The sequence below is a fragment of the Rutidosis leptorrhynchoides genome, chromosome 5, assembly GCF_046630445.1.
Source record: "Rutidosis leptorrhynchoides isolate AG116_Rl617_1_P2 chromosome 5, CSIRO_AGI_Rlap_v1, whole genome shotgun sequence".
Lineage (NCBI taxonomy): Eukaryota > Viridiplantae > Streptophyta > Magnoliopsida > Asterales > Asteraceae > Rutidosis > Rutidosis leptorrhynchoides.
In genome coordinates this window covers 106,941,674-106,959,722 of record NC_092337.1, presented here as the reverse complement: position 1 = coordinate 106,959,722, position 18,049 = coordinate 106,941,674, and the positions used below count along the sequence as shown (strand labels likewise).

At 28.6% G+C, this 18,049-nt stretch overlaps 1 non-coding gene across 1 annotated transcript; it reads right to left on the bottom strand.

The window, feature by feature from the left end:
• Positions 1–4,985: 4,985 nt before the first annotated feature.
• LOC139851054 (small nucleolar RNA R71) lies at positions 4,986–5,092 on the bottom strand. The gene has a single exon (XR_011760417.1). It is a non-coding gene; the product is annotated as a small nucleolar RNA R71 (small nucleolar RNA).
• Between the last annotated feature and the right edge of the window lie 12,957 nt (positions 5,093–18,049).

Here is an 18,049-nt window from a genome sequence, read left to right as displayed (position 1 = left end):
ATATAGTTTAAATATCGTCGTTTTATATTTTTAAATATTTTTTAAAAGATCTATTAGAGTAAATAACATAATTCATTTATTAATAAATAAAATTTTATATAAAGATATACTTTTATATATCTTAAGTAATAAAATTTATAAAGTTCATTTAACATCATAAAAATAATATGATAGATAGTATTAATGTAATTATATTACACGTAGTAAAAATATCTTTGTATTACATATTTATTTGATAAAATAATATCGATAATACTAATAAGTAAAAAGTATATTATTTTGTAATAATAATAATTATTATTCTACTAATATTAATAACAATATTTATATTTACGAAAAATCGTATTATGATAAAATAATAATTCTTATTAATAATAGTAAATGAAATTTTGTATTAACAATGATGTTCCTAAATAATAATTTTTGTAAAAAATGATATTTTAATATTAATAATACTTTTAATAATAATAGTGATAAAAATAATGAAAAACGATAATTTTTATCTAAATCAATATCTTACAATATTTTAATTTCATCATGATACTCATACTCATTATTTCCTAATCGATTCGTTTAATAGTTTTTAATCGTCTTTTATATCGCGTTCATATTAATGATAATAATAGTAATAAAAAATTTAGATGTTATTAATATTAGTTTTTAATTATAATAGTACTAATGATAATAAATATTATGATAATATTAATGATAATACTAATTATAACTTTAACGATAATAACGATAGTAATAATAATAAAAATAACAATTTTTAATAATAACAATTTTTATAGATAATGATAATAATAATAATAATAATAATAATAATAATAATAATAATAATAATAATAATAATAATAGTAATAATAATAATAATAATAATAATAATAATAACAATAATAAGATAAAAATTAGAACGACGATAACAACGACGATAATAATAATCATTTTTAATAATAATACAAAAATTCAATTGACTATAACTTCTAATCCGTTCATTGAAACCATTCGATATCTAAATGAAAAGTTCTTAATTTTTCGCTAGCTTTCCAACGACATGCATATCTTATACCTTATTTCGACCGCATATGTAACTAGCTCAGGAGTCAACATAATCTATCTAATGGCAATATCAAAAGTACAAGCATGCATAATCATATATTCTCAAGCACTAGTCAGGGATACACTATTAATATGTAAAAATTAATTTACGAATACTCACGTATCAATATTGAGATTCAATATTGCAGGAAAGGTACGTAGACGCAACGGAGATGATAAACACTATATTGACCTCACGAGCATACCCATGAACCATACCCATCACCTCCATAGCTATAACCCATAATTTCCTTAGCCCTATCCTACTCGAAAACCAATTTTGAAATAACTTGCTCATGACCTCGTCGTAGTATTTTATATATAATATTACTAATAATACTTAATACTAATAATAATAATAATAATAATAATAATAATAATAATAATAATAATAATAATAATAATAATAATAATAATAATAATAATAATATTAACACTAATAATAATAATATAAATATATATACATGTATATAAAGATATAGATATGCGAGATAGATAGATTAAGCAGAGAAGAAATGGAACGTTCGTTTTATACCATGTTAGCCCACCTAATACCCCATGCAATCGCATGGGGTTTGGGTGTTACAAACATGCGAGTGCATGGATACATCTTCCAGCTCATATGCAATTCGTTTAGGCTGCCGACACTCTTACATAACACATGATACATAGGTTATATATTATTTAATATATATTATATTTAATCTTTAGAATTAATTAAATATTATATTATATTTACGTGCGTAGTAAAAATGTAATTTTTGTTCAAATGACTCGTACGTTGTCACTCGACTCATGTACCACTTTTGGTTTTTCAAACGCACTTTCGTACGTTTAGAAAACTAGCCTTTTACGTTACGCGACGTGTACCCTTAATAATAATTTGACTTATTCATCAATAAATTACCTTATAAAAATGTAACTTTATAAAATTGAGCATTGTGGTCATTTGCTTCTATAAATCAGTGACTTGTTGTTTATCAAAATATATTATTTTAAATCGGGATGTTTTATGACTAAATTAAAATATATATATATATATATATATATATATATATATATATATATATATATATATATATATTATTTTAAATCGGGATGTTTTATGACTAAATTAAAATATATATATATATATATATATTTTTTATTTTAAAATATAATCTCGTACATATCATAAGTAATGAAAAAAAATATTTATGTAATGATATAATATTTAATTTTTCAAAACTTAATTATATTTCAAAGTTCGTTTTAAATTTCGTTTAGAAAATAATATAACATGTATCGTTTATACTTTAAACCTTAATTTGGTGTAATCCATTTATGCGCTAACATTTATTAAACGTCCTAGTTGACGTATCTAAATATCAATTAAATCAAGTGTTACTTAATTTGAAACTATATGTGTATCTTCAATATTCTTAAATACGTTCTTAATACACGTTGTAGGTTATCTACATTTTAAACAATCAATATTCCACCTCATATTATTCAATCAAAGACATGTTAAATATTCGAATTCTATTATATCGTAAAGTGTTTTCGTACATCTGAAACTAAATCAAATGATTGCTATGTAATTTAGTCTTCCACTAACTTTTGTCTTATTCTTGATAACAGACACATTTGTTCTTACTCTTAAATTACTTATCATTTTCCGAATATTGTTAAGATGAACGATTTCTCAAATCAATGTGGACCTCTCAACAGAGACTCCTAAATCATAATTCAATGTATCTGATAAATCAATCATTTGAAATTATCTTCTAATTCCATCGATAATCATATTAAGACAAATACATTCACGTAAAGTATTATACGTTTAATACTTTGTTAACGTTCTCAAGTTATAATATATGTACATATACATACATATACATATTCATATTCAATTATATAATCGTTCGTGAATCATCGGAATTTGGTCGAGTTTAAATGAATGTATGAACACAGTTCAAAATTCTTGATGTTCAACTTACAAACTTTGCCTATCGTGTCGGGAATATATAAAGATTAAAGTTTAAATTTGGTCGGAAATTTCCGGGTTGTCACAACCAAATCCATAAAAAAAAAGCATAGAGATGAAACCAGCATTTTGGTACAAACCACAGGGACCATTTCAGCAATTTTGTCATAAAATTAATAAGTATTTTTATTTTTAGATTTTAAAAATATAAGTTTATATAAATATTTTATAATATTTTGAAAAAAAAAATCAAATAAAAATAAATAAGTTAGAAAATGGGCCGAACCAAATTGGGCTTGCGAATTATTTCTTGACTGATGGTCCATGCGATCGTATGAGCCCAACGCCCAAAACCCATGCGACTGCATGAGTTAACTAGATAGGTCTGAGCATCGCATTAATTATGGTAGTAGGGTTAATATTATTATTATTAATTAATCATTTAGGGTTAGGATTAATTATTATTAATTAAGTTAGGATTTAATTATAATATTAATTAGTTTAATTTTGTTTTAGTTATAATTAAAATATTAAGTTTATTATTATTAATTATATAGATTAATATTTTTATATAATAATAATATAAAAATAATATTTTTATATAAATTTTATTTTTATTTTTAGATTATATCTTTTTATTATTTAGTTCGTAGTTTTTAATTGTATCGTTTGTAATTATAATTTTAATTTCTTTTTGCCTTAGTTTAAGTTTAGTTTTTTAGGTTTTACCGTAAAATCCCTTAAGTACTTTTTCTTTAGATTAAGATTTAGGCGCTTTAGAATTTTCCGACGCAGTTTTTAGATTTTAGTGCCTAATTAAGATATTGCCATTTTTGGATATAGAGTTCCTTTTAAGTTTTAATACCTTTAGACGCAATTTTTAATTTTTAGTTTTTAGACTTTTAAGTTTCGACGTTTTTCTTTCTTATTTTTATTTTTCAACGTTTTTCGACGCGTCTCTTTTTCTTTCTCATTTCTACGCGCTAGTTTTTAGGACATAGATTTTTATCTTCTTTAAATTTCGTCGAAAAATTATTTTAAGCGATTAAATCAATAGACATCCAAATTTTCTGGTTCGTACTAATAGTCGGATTTGTTAGTGGCGAGTTGTGGATTTTCCGATTTAAAGGATCCTGGCTACCTGCTGCATCTATTGACTATTCGAAACGTGGGCAAAATCAGAAAAGTCTATTAATTTGATAACTTATATAATTTTTATTTTTATAACTAATAGAATATTCAGTGAATGCACCGAGCAAAACGTTCACCACCTTTCATACGTTCACCACCTGTAACCTGATCAAGACATCTAGCCAATATTATCGCTGTTGATTTTTCTTTAGAATCATCATCTAGTAGAACAAGTACTCCAATTCAAATTTTCGATAATCCATTTTTTGAACCCGACTTCACAATTGAGAACCCGGAGGATATATTCAAGGACAATTCCAAGATCCTGAACCGCTAATCATTCCTCCTGAACCACAAACCGTTAAATCAGAATCCTCTAGTGATTCGTATTCAACAAATTCAATTATGGAAGTAACGGAACCTCAAAGTATGGAAGACCGAATGAGAGCCACATGCACGGGTCAAGGACACGCTATTATTCGGCCAGATGTTAATGCGCCAGATTATGAAATCAAAAGACAAATCCTACACATGGTAACTAATCAATGCCAATATAGTGGTACGCCAAAAGAAGATCCAAACGAACATCTTCGAACCTTTAATAGGATCTGTACTCTATTCAAAATAAGAGAAATTGACGATGAACAGATCTATCTCATGTTGTTTCCCATAGACTTTAAAAGGAGAAGCCAAAGATTGGTTAGAATCGTTACCTGAAGGAGCGATTGATACATGGGATGTTTTAGTTGAGAAATTTCTTAAAAGATTCTTTCCCGCATCTAAAGTTGTGAGACTTCAAGGAGAAATTGTTACGTTCGCGCAAAAGCCAAATGAAACATTATATGAGGCGTGGAAAAGATTCGGGAAGTTGTTGAGAGGATGTCCTCAGCACAGTTTAGACACTTATCAAATAGTACAAATATTCTACCAAGTTGTCAACGTTGCTACACAAAAAGACATCGACGCAGCAGCCGGTGGTTCCAATATGAAGAAAACCACAACCGAAGCCCACAAAATCATTAATAATACAGCCCCCCACTCACATGAGTGGCATCAGGAAAAAGATATTTTTCGTTCATCTAAAGCGGCTAGAGCTGATTCTAGCCATGGCTTTGATTCCGTTTCCGCAAAAATAGATGCTTTCGAGAGACGAATGGGAAAGATGACTAAAGATATTCACGCAATACGAATCATTTGTGAGCAATGCGGTGGACCACACTTAACGAAAGATTGTCACATTGAACAAACAATGGAACAATGTGAGAATGTTTCCTACATGAACCAAAGGCCGGGAAATAATTATCAAAATAATTATCAACCGCCAAGGCCAAACTTCAATCGAAATCAAAACATTCTTTACAATCCAAATGGACCCAACAATAACTCGTACAACCAACAAGGTTCGAATAACCAACCAACTCAAAACAACACTTTCAATCAACAAAGACCTGGCTTGTATAAACCACCACAAAAAATCGAAGAGAAAAAGCCAAATCTGGAAGAAATGATGGCAAAGCTAATGGAATCTCAAACACAATTTATTACATCTCAAACCCAAATGAATGAAATGTTTGATCAGTCATTTAGAACTCAACAAGCTTCCATTTTGAATCTAGAAAAACACGTAGGTACTCTTGCTAGCATGATGAGTGAGAGGGAACAAGGAAAGCTACCGAGTAATACTGAAGTAAATCCTCGAAATGAAAATGTTAACATGGTTTCAACAAATTCTGAAAAACCAACACCAGAAGATGGGGAGGTTTTAGATGTAAGTAACAATGAAGAAGTTTCACCAACACCACCACCACCTGAGTATGTAAAGCCAATGGTGGCACCCTACAGACCACCCATCCCGTTTCCAAGAAAAGGAGTTGAGTATGAGCAAGTAATAGGTAATAAAGTTTGTGATACCTCTAGAAAAAAGAAGAAGAAGAATAAGAAAGTTCAAGAAACTAAAACCGTAAAAGTAAACCCGGTGAAGACAGTTCCACCAAAACTTCCACCCAGGTTGGGTGATCCGGGGGAATTTATTGTTCCTTGTCTACTTAGTGATTGTGTCATGTATGATGCACTAGCAGATTTAGGTGCAAGTGTGAGTGTTATGCCTCTTTTATTATATAAGAGATTAGGTGTAGGTGAGTTAAGTCCAACGAAAATGAGTGTTCGACTCTTTGACCAAACCATTAGACACCTAGTTGGAATTGCTGACAACCTACCCGTTCAAGTGGGTAATTTAACCTTTCTAGTCGAATTTAGTGTCATTGACATAGAAGAGGACTCAAACATTCCTCTAATTTTAGGTCGACCATTCTTAGCGTCCACCGGGGCGTTAATTGATATAAAAGAGGGTAGAATGACACTTAGTAATGGTGAAAAATTGATCACCTTTGTGATTCGAAAGTCTAAATCTCCACCAACCAAAACCGTCGAACCAATAAAAACAATCGGTGAGAAGCATATTGTTTTACCAACTCCAACGGCAGTGCTTAATAATAATAAAATGCCTAAGTGTGGGGAAGATGAAGTAACACCTAATGATGACCTGATAACAAAGAACCCCGTTGTTGATATGAAATTAAATGACCCCGTTATTAACAGTTCAATGAAGAAACTTATTAAACGGATTCGCGATGCTAGAACCAAGGGGAACTTTAAGTTATGTAACCGATTAGTAATCAATCTATCGCCTAAAGAAAAGGCGAAACTAGTTGAATTTGTGGATATTACACATAAATCCGACCAATGGCTTAAAGCAAAAGTCACAGATATGCAAGTTGATTATGGTCCAAGAGAAATTGACAATGAAGTTAATCACAAATTTAACACCACAGCTACGTAAGTGTGGGGTGATTCAGATGTTCTAAAAAGAAAATGCTGTCTAGAGTTATTTGTTTTGTTCTTGTGTAGTTTCAAGAATGGAATCCGATTGGTCTTTTCCACTAGCAGACACTAAAGAACTAGTTTTCTCCCTCCATTCTAAATTTTTGTTTTATAGGTTTTGTATGAAATTAATATTCTTTTTAAATTTAAGTTTTGTGTGATTTAAAAAAATAAAATTTACTTTATTTCACTAAGTTTAAAAAAAATGATTTCTAAAATTCGTCGTGAGTTAAAGACTAGATCATAGAATCGAAATTGCTTTACCCGAGGGTGGGGCGAAAAATTTTATTATCATTATTTTAATATTATTGATCTAAAGTATGCCAATATATATATATATATATATATATATATATATATATATATATATATATATATATATATATATATATATATATATATATATATATATGTGTGTGTGTGTGTGTGTGTGTGTGTGTGTGTGTGTGTGTGTGTGTGTGTGTGTTTGTAGCTTATCTTATGTAAAACAGGGTAAAACAGCGCACTTTCAAAGACTGACATTAAGTTCAGCAAAAGCTACTAATTTTGACGATAAGACGCAAAACATATGTGAAATTACAACAAAAGGAATGAAAGATGAGGCGCGCCATCTATCATTCGACGAGCTTAGTAATTACAAACTGGGTATTTTTAATCACTTTTCTACACTAATCACCCTTATGAATTTATAATTATAGTCCGATTTCATGCAAATGAGGGCATTGCAAGATCTCAAGTGTGGGGAAGGGTTATAATTTCTCTCGGGTTTACACTTGGTTTAATTGCCAAATTTTGTGAAAATTTGAAAAATTTTCAATTAAATGAATTCAAAATCATGTTTATACATATTTATGAACGGTAAAACTAGATTTTATTACTGAAATTATTGTTACCTCGGAAATGACATAAATTGAGAAACAACCCAAAACGCTTGAATTCATTTAAAATGGAATAGAAGAGAATAAAAAGGCAAAGAAAGAAATAAAATAAAAGCTAAGTGTGGGAAGAATGCACCAAGTTCTTTAACATATATCACATATTTTTGTACAAGATTATTGCAGGTACTTTTATTTTGGACTAAACTAATCAGTTTTACCCGATTTACCGTAGTATATTTGAAAGAAAGATGGATCTACACGATGAATCAATTCCATCATTAAAATAAAGTAAAGTCTTCAGAAAAAGAAACGCGCTTCTTGATTTAGGTCAGGAAGTTGTCGTCCAGACCAGCTGTAGGTTGACGAAAAATCTAGAAAAGTCATCTCTAAAATGAGCAGGAAATTCACGGACCTCAACATCAAATGTGATGACCCGGGAATTTCCGACCAAATTTAAACTTGAATCTTATTTGATTTCGATACGATAAGCAAAGTCTGTAATATTAAGTCTTGAAATTTTTGAACTGTTTTATGAAATCAAGTGACCTTGACTATTACCGACGATTCACGAACCTTTGAATTGTGAATACAAATGTATATATATATATATATATATATATATATATATATATATATATATATATATATATATATATATATATATATATATATATATATATATAAATGATTATATATGTAAATAACTACATATAATAAATGAGATATATTAATGAACTATTTTGTGATTAAAGATAATTTAAAACAACTAAAACTTGTTATTTTAAATATATAGAGTATATTGAAAATAAATGAATTCGAATATAATTTGTCAGCATTAACAAAGTATTTAATGTATAATGTTATACCCTGAGATTATTTGTTCAATATATATATAATTAATAAATTTATTTACTAGATATTTAAAACATAATTAAATGTGTAGCTGTTGAAGTATCTAGATATATATATATATATATATATATATATATATATATATATATATATATATATATATATATATACATACAAATGATTGGAGTACGTAATTATTGATTGTATGTATATATATATATATATATATATATATATATATATATATTAAATATTCAATGTATGATATTATATATTATGATATTACATAACTAATAAAAAGTAATATTAATATATGTAAATACAAGTTAAAATATAGTTATTATACTAATAATTCTATGACTACTTTCATTAATATTAAAAATCAGTATTACTAATATATATATATATATATATATATATATATATATATATATATTAGTATTAATAATAATGTTAATTATAAAAATCAGTATTAATAATAATGTTAATTATAAAAATCAGTATTATTATAATATTATTATTACTAATATTATTATTACTAATATTATTATTATCATTAAAAATATTAGTATTATTATAATTAACATTATTATTATTGTTAGTGATATTATTGTTGTAAAGCTTATAGATATTATTATTATCAATAATATAATTATTATCACTACTACATTATTATAAAGTGTTAGTATTATCATTTATAATATTAAGAAGTATTATTATTATAGTTATATTTAATAACTAATGAGATTAAATATAATACATATAGGTATACAGATATATATGTATAAACAGATATATCTAAATACAATGTATATAAATATAAATACGTATACAAGTATATATATAGAATTACAAGTTATAATGTAATTAACATGTTATTATTATTACATTCAATATTATTAATATGTATATTAATATTAGCATTAAAATCTGTATTATTATCATTATTTGTTATTAGATACTATCATTAAGAATTATTATTATTAATTAATATTATCAGTATTACTACTTACTACTATTATTTTTATATTTTTTATTTAGATTATTATTAATATAATTATTAATAATAATAGTTAAAGATCAATTGTACCATTGCAGAATCTCATTATGTTGTAATCAATATCTATCTTTTTGAATATGTCTGCTAGACTACCTAATTGTCAAGAACAAAACAAGAATTTTGCTACAAGTCACTCTCCACTAGTAATTTCTTTTTATTTATTTATTTATTTATTAGTCTGATTAATTAAAACTGTCGAGGTACATATGTTATAAAACCAACGAATTCTCAATGCTGTTATCAAAATCATCCAACTTATCATCAATTACTACTACCTCCTATCTCAAAGTCGAATTTTAAACAGAAAACAAACCAAGAACCTTCAACCGTACCCTGTTCTTGTTTCACTAATTCAAAACCTCAAAATTCGTATGTAATTTCAAAATCTGTAAATGTAATGATGTTAGGTATATATTATTCAAACTTTCTGCAAGTTTTCATGTGTTAATTCACGAAACTGAATTAGAATTTTTGAAGTCAAACTATAAATTTAAAAGGTCAAACAAACATGTTCATCATAAAAATTTGGATTCGTTCTTATGTTTTGTGTTCAATTGATGATGGTAGAAGTTTCTAGGAAGGATTTGCAAAATATTTCACGAAGGAAATTTCTTTTCAAACGGTCTAAAAAATGATATCAGGTATTGAGTTCATCAATATAGTTTTCGCACACCAGGGGTGGATTTTAATTAATTTTTTTATGGTGTCTGTTAAATAATATCATATGTATAAATTGCTCTGTTTCAAAATTTAGAACCTAAATTATCTAGTATTGGATTGATGTGAGAATTCGTTACTCTGGTCGACGTATTGTTGAGAGAAAGAAGAAGAAGAAAGAGGGAGCAGACGGGTTAAAAAGAATTAAAATGGGGATTAAATAAGAAAAACGTTTACAGCGTGTTGGTTGGGAGGTGGTGTTGGGTTTCGAGAGATCGGGGGTTCGAGTCTCGCATGAGGCACACATCTTTTTAAAACCCTTTCTTAAGGTAGTTTTAATTTCTAATTTTTGATATTGCTAATATTATTATTCTTATCATTGTTATTATTATTATTATTCATTTATTATAATTATAAGTAGTGTAAACATTATTATTATTATCATTAATCTCATAAGTATTATTAATGTAATTATTATTGTTAAGGTTAATATTATGAATATAATTAATTTTTTTTATTATGAAGATAATTATTATTGTATTAACATTAGAAAATGATTATATGTATAACTAATACTATCATTATTATTATTATCTTTAATCGGGTATTATTATTATAGATATTAATTTTTTCAAATGAAAGATAGTTATATAAAAATATATTAAATATAAAACCTAACTATATTAATATTGTTATAAAATATATAAATTGACATATATAGGACATTAATACAAAAATTATATCACTAATAATAATATATATATTTGTTCGATTACGATTATACGTTTTAATATATATACACAAATGATATAGGTTCGTGAATTCGAGGCCAACCCTGCGTTGTTAAATACCGTCATATGTATTTTTACTACAAAATACATTAGGTGAGTTTCATTTGCCTTTTTACCCTTTATATTTTTGGGCTGAGAATACATGCGCAATTTTTATAAATGTTTTACGAAATAGACACAAGTAATCGAAACTACATTATATGGTTGAATGATCGAAGTCGAAGATGCCCCTTTTACTTGGTAACCTAAGAATTAGTAAACCAGTCTACTAATTGACGCGAATCCTAAAGATAGATCTATTGGGCCTAACAAACCCCATCCGTTGTAGCGGATGCATTAGTACTTCGATGTTGTTTTATCATGTCCGATGGATGTCCCGGAATGATAGGGGATATTCTTATATGCATCTTGTTAATGTCGGTTACCAGGTGTTCAATCCATATGAATGATTTTTGTCTCTATGCATGGGACGTATATTTATGGGAAATGAAAATGAAATTCTTGTGGTCTATTAAAATGATGGAAATGATTATTTATGTTAAACTAATGAACTCACCAACCTTTTGGTTGACACTTTAAAGCATGTTTATTCTCAGGTATTAAAGAAATCTTCAGCTGTGCATTTGCTCATCTTAGAGATATTACTTGGAGTCATTCATGACATATTTCAAAAGACGTTGCATTTGAGTTGTTGCGTTCATCAAGATTATTATTAAGTCAATTATAGTTAGATATATTATGAAATGGTATGCCTGCCGTCAAATTTTGATGTAATGAAAGATTGTCTTTTCAAAAACGAATGCAATGTTTGTAAAATGTATCATATAGAGGTCAAGTACCTCGCGATGTAATCAACTGTTGTGAATCGTTTATAATCGATATGGACTACGTCCGGATGGATTAGGACGGGTCTCTACATCAAACAGGGTCGCCATGTGGTCAGACTTATCCTAACCATGAGAGGATTTGTCTCATAAAATGGGGAGGGCGCCGTGCAAATTAGCTTGATAAGACTAATTAATCAGACCCCCAGAAAGGATAATCTCCTTAAAGATTAAAAATCAGCTTTTAAGCCTGATATTACTCAGTCCTTGAGATTGACCTTAAAGATTGAGAATTACAAACTCATGAAATTCGATGATATCTAAACTCGAGCTTGAACGAGAAAATATTTTGATCAAATTTAAACCGATTTGTTTTCTGAAAACCTATTTTCAATGCGTTCACTACCATTGAACGTAAAATCCTAAGAATTTACTGGAATTCATTAGGTCACCTAAACTAAATCGGGTGTCAACCATAAGAACGGTGGTTGCATAGCATGGTCGAAGACAGGACCTTGTGCCAGACCAAAAAATTATAGGGTGATCTTTACTATTTCTCCTACAAAGGATAGTAATTGCATCCGACACGTTTTTGGACCATGAACATCTGCATGTCATTAGACATTGCCTTAACAGTTGCTTATTTATAGCTTTCCTTTACAACCGGACGGTAGTTTACTAAAAGCTAATATACGGAGCAAGTATACTGGACGTGTTGCTTTCCTAATACAAGGTTAGCAAGTAGGCGACACAAAACCGTAAGTTTTGAGCTAAAATTTTAAAATCTGAAACTCACACAACCCACAAAAACATTTTGCAAACACCGGTGAAGGGTTATTCTGGAATCTTATCTAGGGTAAAAACTAGAATGAATTTCCTAATACAAGCCCATCCATTGAAGGGAGTCAAGCCTCCCGAATTTCACGTTACTTGGTATAGGAGACTTCCTAATCTATACCATTTCATATTGACATTGGTTGTCTCATCATTTCACGATGTTTCAACTGATGTATCATACTGTGGGAAGAGGAGCCACCGAGCTTCACAAAGTGCTATCCTTTTTAGGAGCAATTGGTTCGTGCTAGTGCTGCTAGACAACACAACCCATAGCCAAAAGCTATGGCACCCTTGCGCATGCAATTAATGGAAAGGTAGTAACTACTTCCTACCTTTTTATTAAAATAAGCACAAAAGCTTGTTATGTGGGAAGTAGATAAGCATCATCTCATTTTGGAAGTAAAGTCTTCCAAACTTGGAAGTAAAGTCTTCCAAGTTATGTTTGTTCCAAGCTTGGGAGTAAAGTCTCCCAAGTCAAGCTCGATTATTTGAAAGGAACTTAAAGTCTTCCTAGTGCTTCAAAAATTTGGAATTGGCGGACTCTCTTATTTAACCACGTGGGGCCCTAATTCTACGAACCTCCATCAATGCTTTCGCCCTACTATGAGAGAAACCATAGAGTTGTGACAGAAAGCTTGATGAGTGCCGGTTACTGATAGTGTTCCAAATGAACATATATTTAGTAGCAATATCGTTCCAATATGTAAAGTTTTTAAATGTAATTTCCTTATTTTTAGTTGTAATAGTTAAATAAATAAGTGCGAAGACGAAAGACGCAAATCGCTCGAAAATGAAGATTTAAAGACAAAAACGAAGATTTGAAAGACCAAAACGTCCAAAAAGCTCAAATGTACAAGATACAATTCAAAAGGTTCAATTTATTGATGAAGAACGTCTAAAAATGACAAGAGTACAAGTTACAAAACGCAAAGTACACGATATAAAATTGTACGAAAGGACGTTCGAAAATCCGGAACCAGGACATGAACCAACTCTCAACGCTCGACGCAACGGTGTAAAAATTACGAGTCAACTATGCACAAGAATAAAATATAATATTTAAATAAATCATAATAAGAATAATATTAAATAATAAAAAGTTGTTAATTGAGCATAGTTCAGGGGTCGTAAATGAAAATTTCAAATTCTAAATTCGCTATAAAACGATGATTTACGATGAATTGAAGAGGAAGATTTTTTTTTCGATCAAATTTTTCTATCTTTTTTTTCTTACTTTTCTATATCAATATCCAATATCTATATTTATAATTCTCTATCATAATGTTAATGTAATCAGATATAACAATAATCTTAATTTTAATTTTAAATTATGATAATAATAAGATTTATGATAGAGATCGTTTGAGTGTGTAAGTCGAAATTCTGTCCGTGTAACGCTACGCTATTTTTAATCATTGTAAGTTATGTTCAACCTTTTTACATTAATGTCTCGTAGCTAAGTCGTTATTATGCTTATTTAAAATGAAGTACTCATGATGTTGGGCTAATTACTAAAATTGGGTTATTGAACTTTGTACCATAATTAAGGTTTGGGCAAAAGACCGACACTTGTGGAAATTAGACTATTGACTATTAATAGATGGGGGGTATTGTCTAATTGAGTGACAACTCATTGGAGTCTGTCGAACCTATCTTCAAATTAATTAACCTAATAATTAATAATGATTATGGTTGTCCTATTTAGTGATGTTCATTTGGAATCTGTTATAATCATTTAATTAATCAATTGGGTTGGGTAATTGATTATTCATTCTGATCAAGTGGATGAATTAATATTCATAAACTAATTAAAACAGGGGTGGATTACATACAGTGATAACTGGTGTAATTGTTGACAGAAGTGATAACTGCGTCACAGTTTAAATCCTTAATCAGTTGGAATATTTGACTTCGGGTATAAGGGTAATTTGACGAGGATACTCGCAATTTATATTTATGACCGATGGACTATTATGGACAAAAACCAGATAGACGTATCAAATAAACCAGGACAAAGGACAATTAACCCATGGTAATAAATTAAAATCAACACGTCAAACATCATGATTACGGAAGTTTAAATAAGCATAATTCTTTTATTATATTTCTCATCGTATCTTTATTTACTGTCATTTTATTACTCGCAATTTTATTTACTGTCATTTTATTTATTGTCATTATTTTACGCACTTTAATTATCGTCATTTATCTTTACGCTTAAAATATAGAATCGACAAACCGGTCATTAAACGGTAAAACCCCCCTTTTATAATAATATTACTACTTATATAATTATATATATTTTGTATAAATATAGTTAAAAATATAGTAAGTATCACCAGCTCCCTGTGGAACGAACCGGACTTACTAAAAACTACACTACTCTACGATTAGGTACACTGCCTATAGTGTTGTAGCAAGGTTTAGGTATATCCCATCCGTAAATTAATAAAACTTGTGTCATATTTTGTAGTATTTCCTAGTAAAAATAATACTATTTCGTACCCTCACGCTACCACGCCAAGTTTTTGGCGCCGCCGCCGGGGAGCGCTAAAACGCTATATTTTTAATTATAATAATATTGAAATAGAATATAATAATATAATAATATTGAAATAGAATATAATAATATAAAAATATTTAAGAATCTTTACGTAAATTTTAAAAAAAAAAAGTCGTATTTATTAAATACTTCAGGGGTATATTATGTAACTTATAATTAATAATTGCTATCATGTCGCTTTCATGTGAATAGTAAATTAATTAATTTATTTTCATTTACTATTCATGAATAGTAAATGAATTAAAAAAAAAAAAGTTTTAAAAAAAAATTATAATTATAAAAAAATTATTAATTTGTAAAAAAAATCGTTTAAAAAAAAAAAAAAAAAAAAAAAATCGTTTTTTTAAAAAAAAAAAAAAAAAAATTTCGTTTTTTTAAAAAAAAAAAAAAAAAAAATTGTGTAAAAAAAAAAAAAAAAAAAAAAAATCGTTTTTTTTAAAAGAAAAAAAAAATCGTTTTAAAAAAAAATTTGTAAAAAAAAAAAAAATCGTTTTTTTTTAAAATTTAAAAAAAAAAAACGAAAAAAAAAAAAAAAAAAAAAAAAAAAAAAAAAAAAAAAAAAAAACGTAAAAAAAAAAAAAACGTAAAAAAAAAAAAAACAAAAACGTAAAAAAAAAAAAAAAAAACGTAAAAAAAAAAAAAAAAAAAAAAAAAAAAATTATTAAAAAAAATATATATATATTTTTAAAATTTTGTCTATAAAAAAAAAAATGTTTTTTTTTAGTTTTATTACCTTTAGATTTTTAGACTATAGTCGCAACTTTTAGTATTAAGTTTAGTTTTGCCATAGTTATTTTTACTTCTAGAATTTTTAGGCTTTGCCGTAAAATCCCTTAAGTGCTTATTCCTTAGACTAAGTTTTAGGTGCTTTAGAATTTTACGACGCCGTATTTCGCACTACTTTCTTATTTTTATTTTTCGACGCCTATTTTTCGACCTTTTATTTTTCGACATTTTTCGACGCGCAATCTATTTCTTTCTTATTTCTCGCCATTCTAGTTTTTAGGACTTAGAATTTTTTTCTACTTCTTCTCTAAATTTCTTAAAATTACGAAAATTTATTTTAAGTGGTTAAATTGATAGACATCAAAATTTTCTGGTTCGTAGTAATAGTTGGATTTGTACGTGGACCGGGTTATTGGAGCCAAACAGTACTCAATTATATTGAGACCAAACGAATCCTGCCCCTCTGCTGCATCTTTTGGCTATTCGAAACGTGGGCAAAATCAGAAAAGTCTATTGGTTAGATAACTTATTATAATTTTTCTTTCCTTTTTAAAACTAATAGGATATTCAGTGAATGCACCGAGCAAGACGTTCACCACCTTTTGTACGTTCACCACCTGTAACTCGATCAAGACATCGTTTAACAAATATAGCTGCCGTTGATTTTTCTTTAGAATCGTCATCTAGTCGAACAAGAACTCCAACTCAAATTTCCGATAATCCATCTTTTGAACCCGACTTCACAATTAAGAACCCGGAGCATATTCAAGGACAATTCCAAGATCTTGAACCACTAATTATTCCTCCTGAGCCACAAACCATTAAATCAGAATCCTCTAGTGATTCGTATTCAACAAATTCAATTATGGAAGTAACGGAACCTCTAAGTATGGAAGATCGAATGAGAGCTACACGCACGGGCCAAGGTCACGCCATTATTAAGCCAGAAGTTAATGCGCCAGATTATGAAATCAAAGGACAAATTCTACACATGGTAACTAACCAATGCCAATTCAGTGGTGCACCGAATGAAGATCCTAACGAACACCTTCGTACGTTTAAAAGAATTTGTACACTATTCAAAATCCGAGAAGTGGAAGATGAGCAGATCTATCTCATGTTGTTTCCCTGGACTTTAAAGGGAGAAGCCAAAGATTGGTTAGAATCGTTACCTGAAGGGGCGATTGACACATGGGATGTTTTAGTTGAAAAATTTCTTAAACAATTCTTTCCGGCATCTAAAGCCGTGAGACTTCAAGGAGAAATTGTTACGTTCGCGCAAAAGCCAAATGAAACATTATATGAGGCGTGGACAAGATTCGGAAGGATGTTGAGAAGATGTCCTCAACACAGTTTAGACACTTACCAAATAGTACAAATATTCTACCAAGGTGTCAACGTTGCTACACGAAAAGACATCGACATAACAGCCGGTGGATCCATTATGAAGAAAACCGCAACTGAAGCTTACAAGATCATTGATAGCACAGCCTCCCACTCACATGAGTGGCATCAAGAAAAAGATATCTTTCGATCATCTAAAGTGGCTAGAGCCGATTCTAGCCATGACTTTGATTCCGTTTCCGCAAAAATAGATGCTTTCGAAAGACGAATGGAAAATATGAATAAAGATATTCACGCAATACGAATCAGTTGTGAGCAATGCGGTGGACCACACTTATTGAAAGATTGTCACATTGAACCAACGATGGAACAACGAGAGAATGTTTCCTATATGAACCAAAGGCCGGGAAATAATTATCAAAATAATTATCAACCGCCAAGG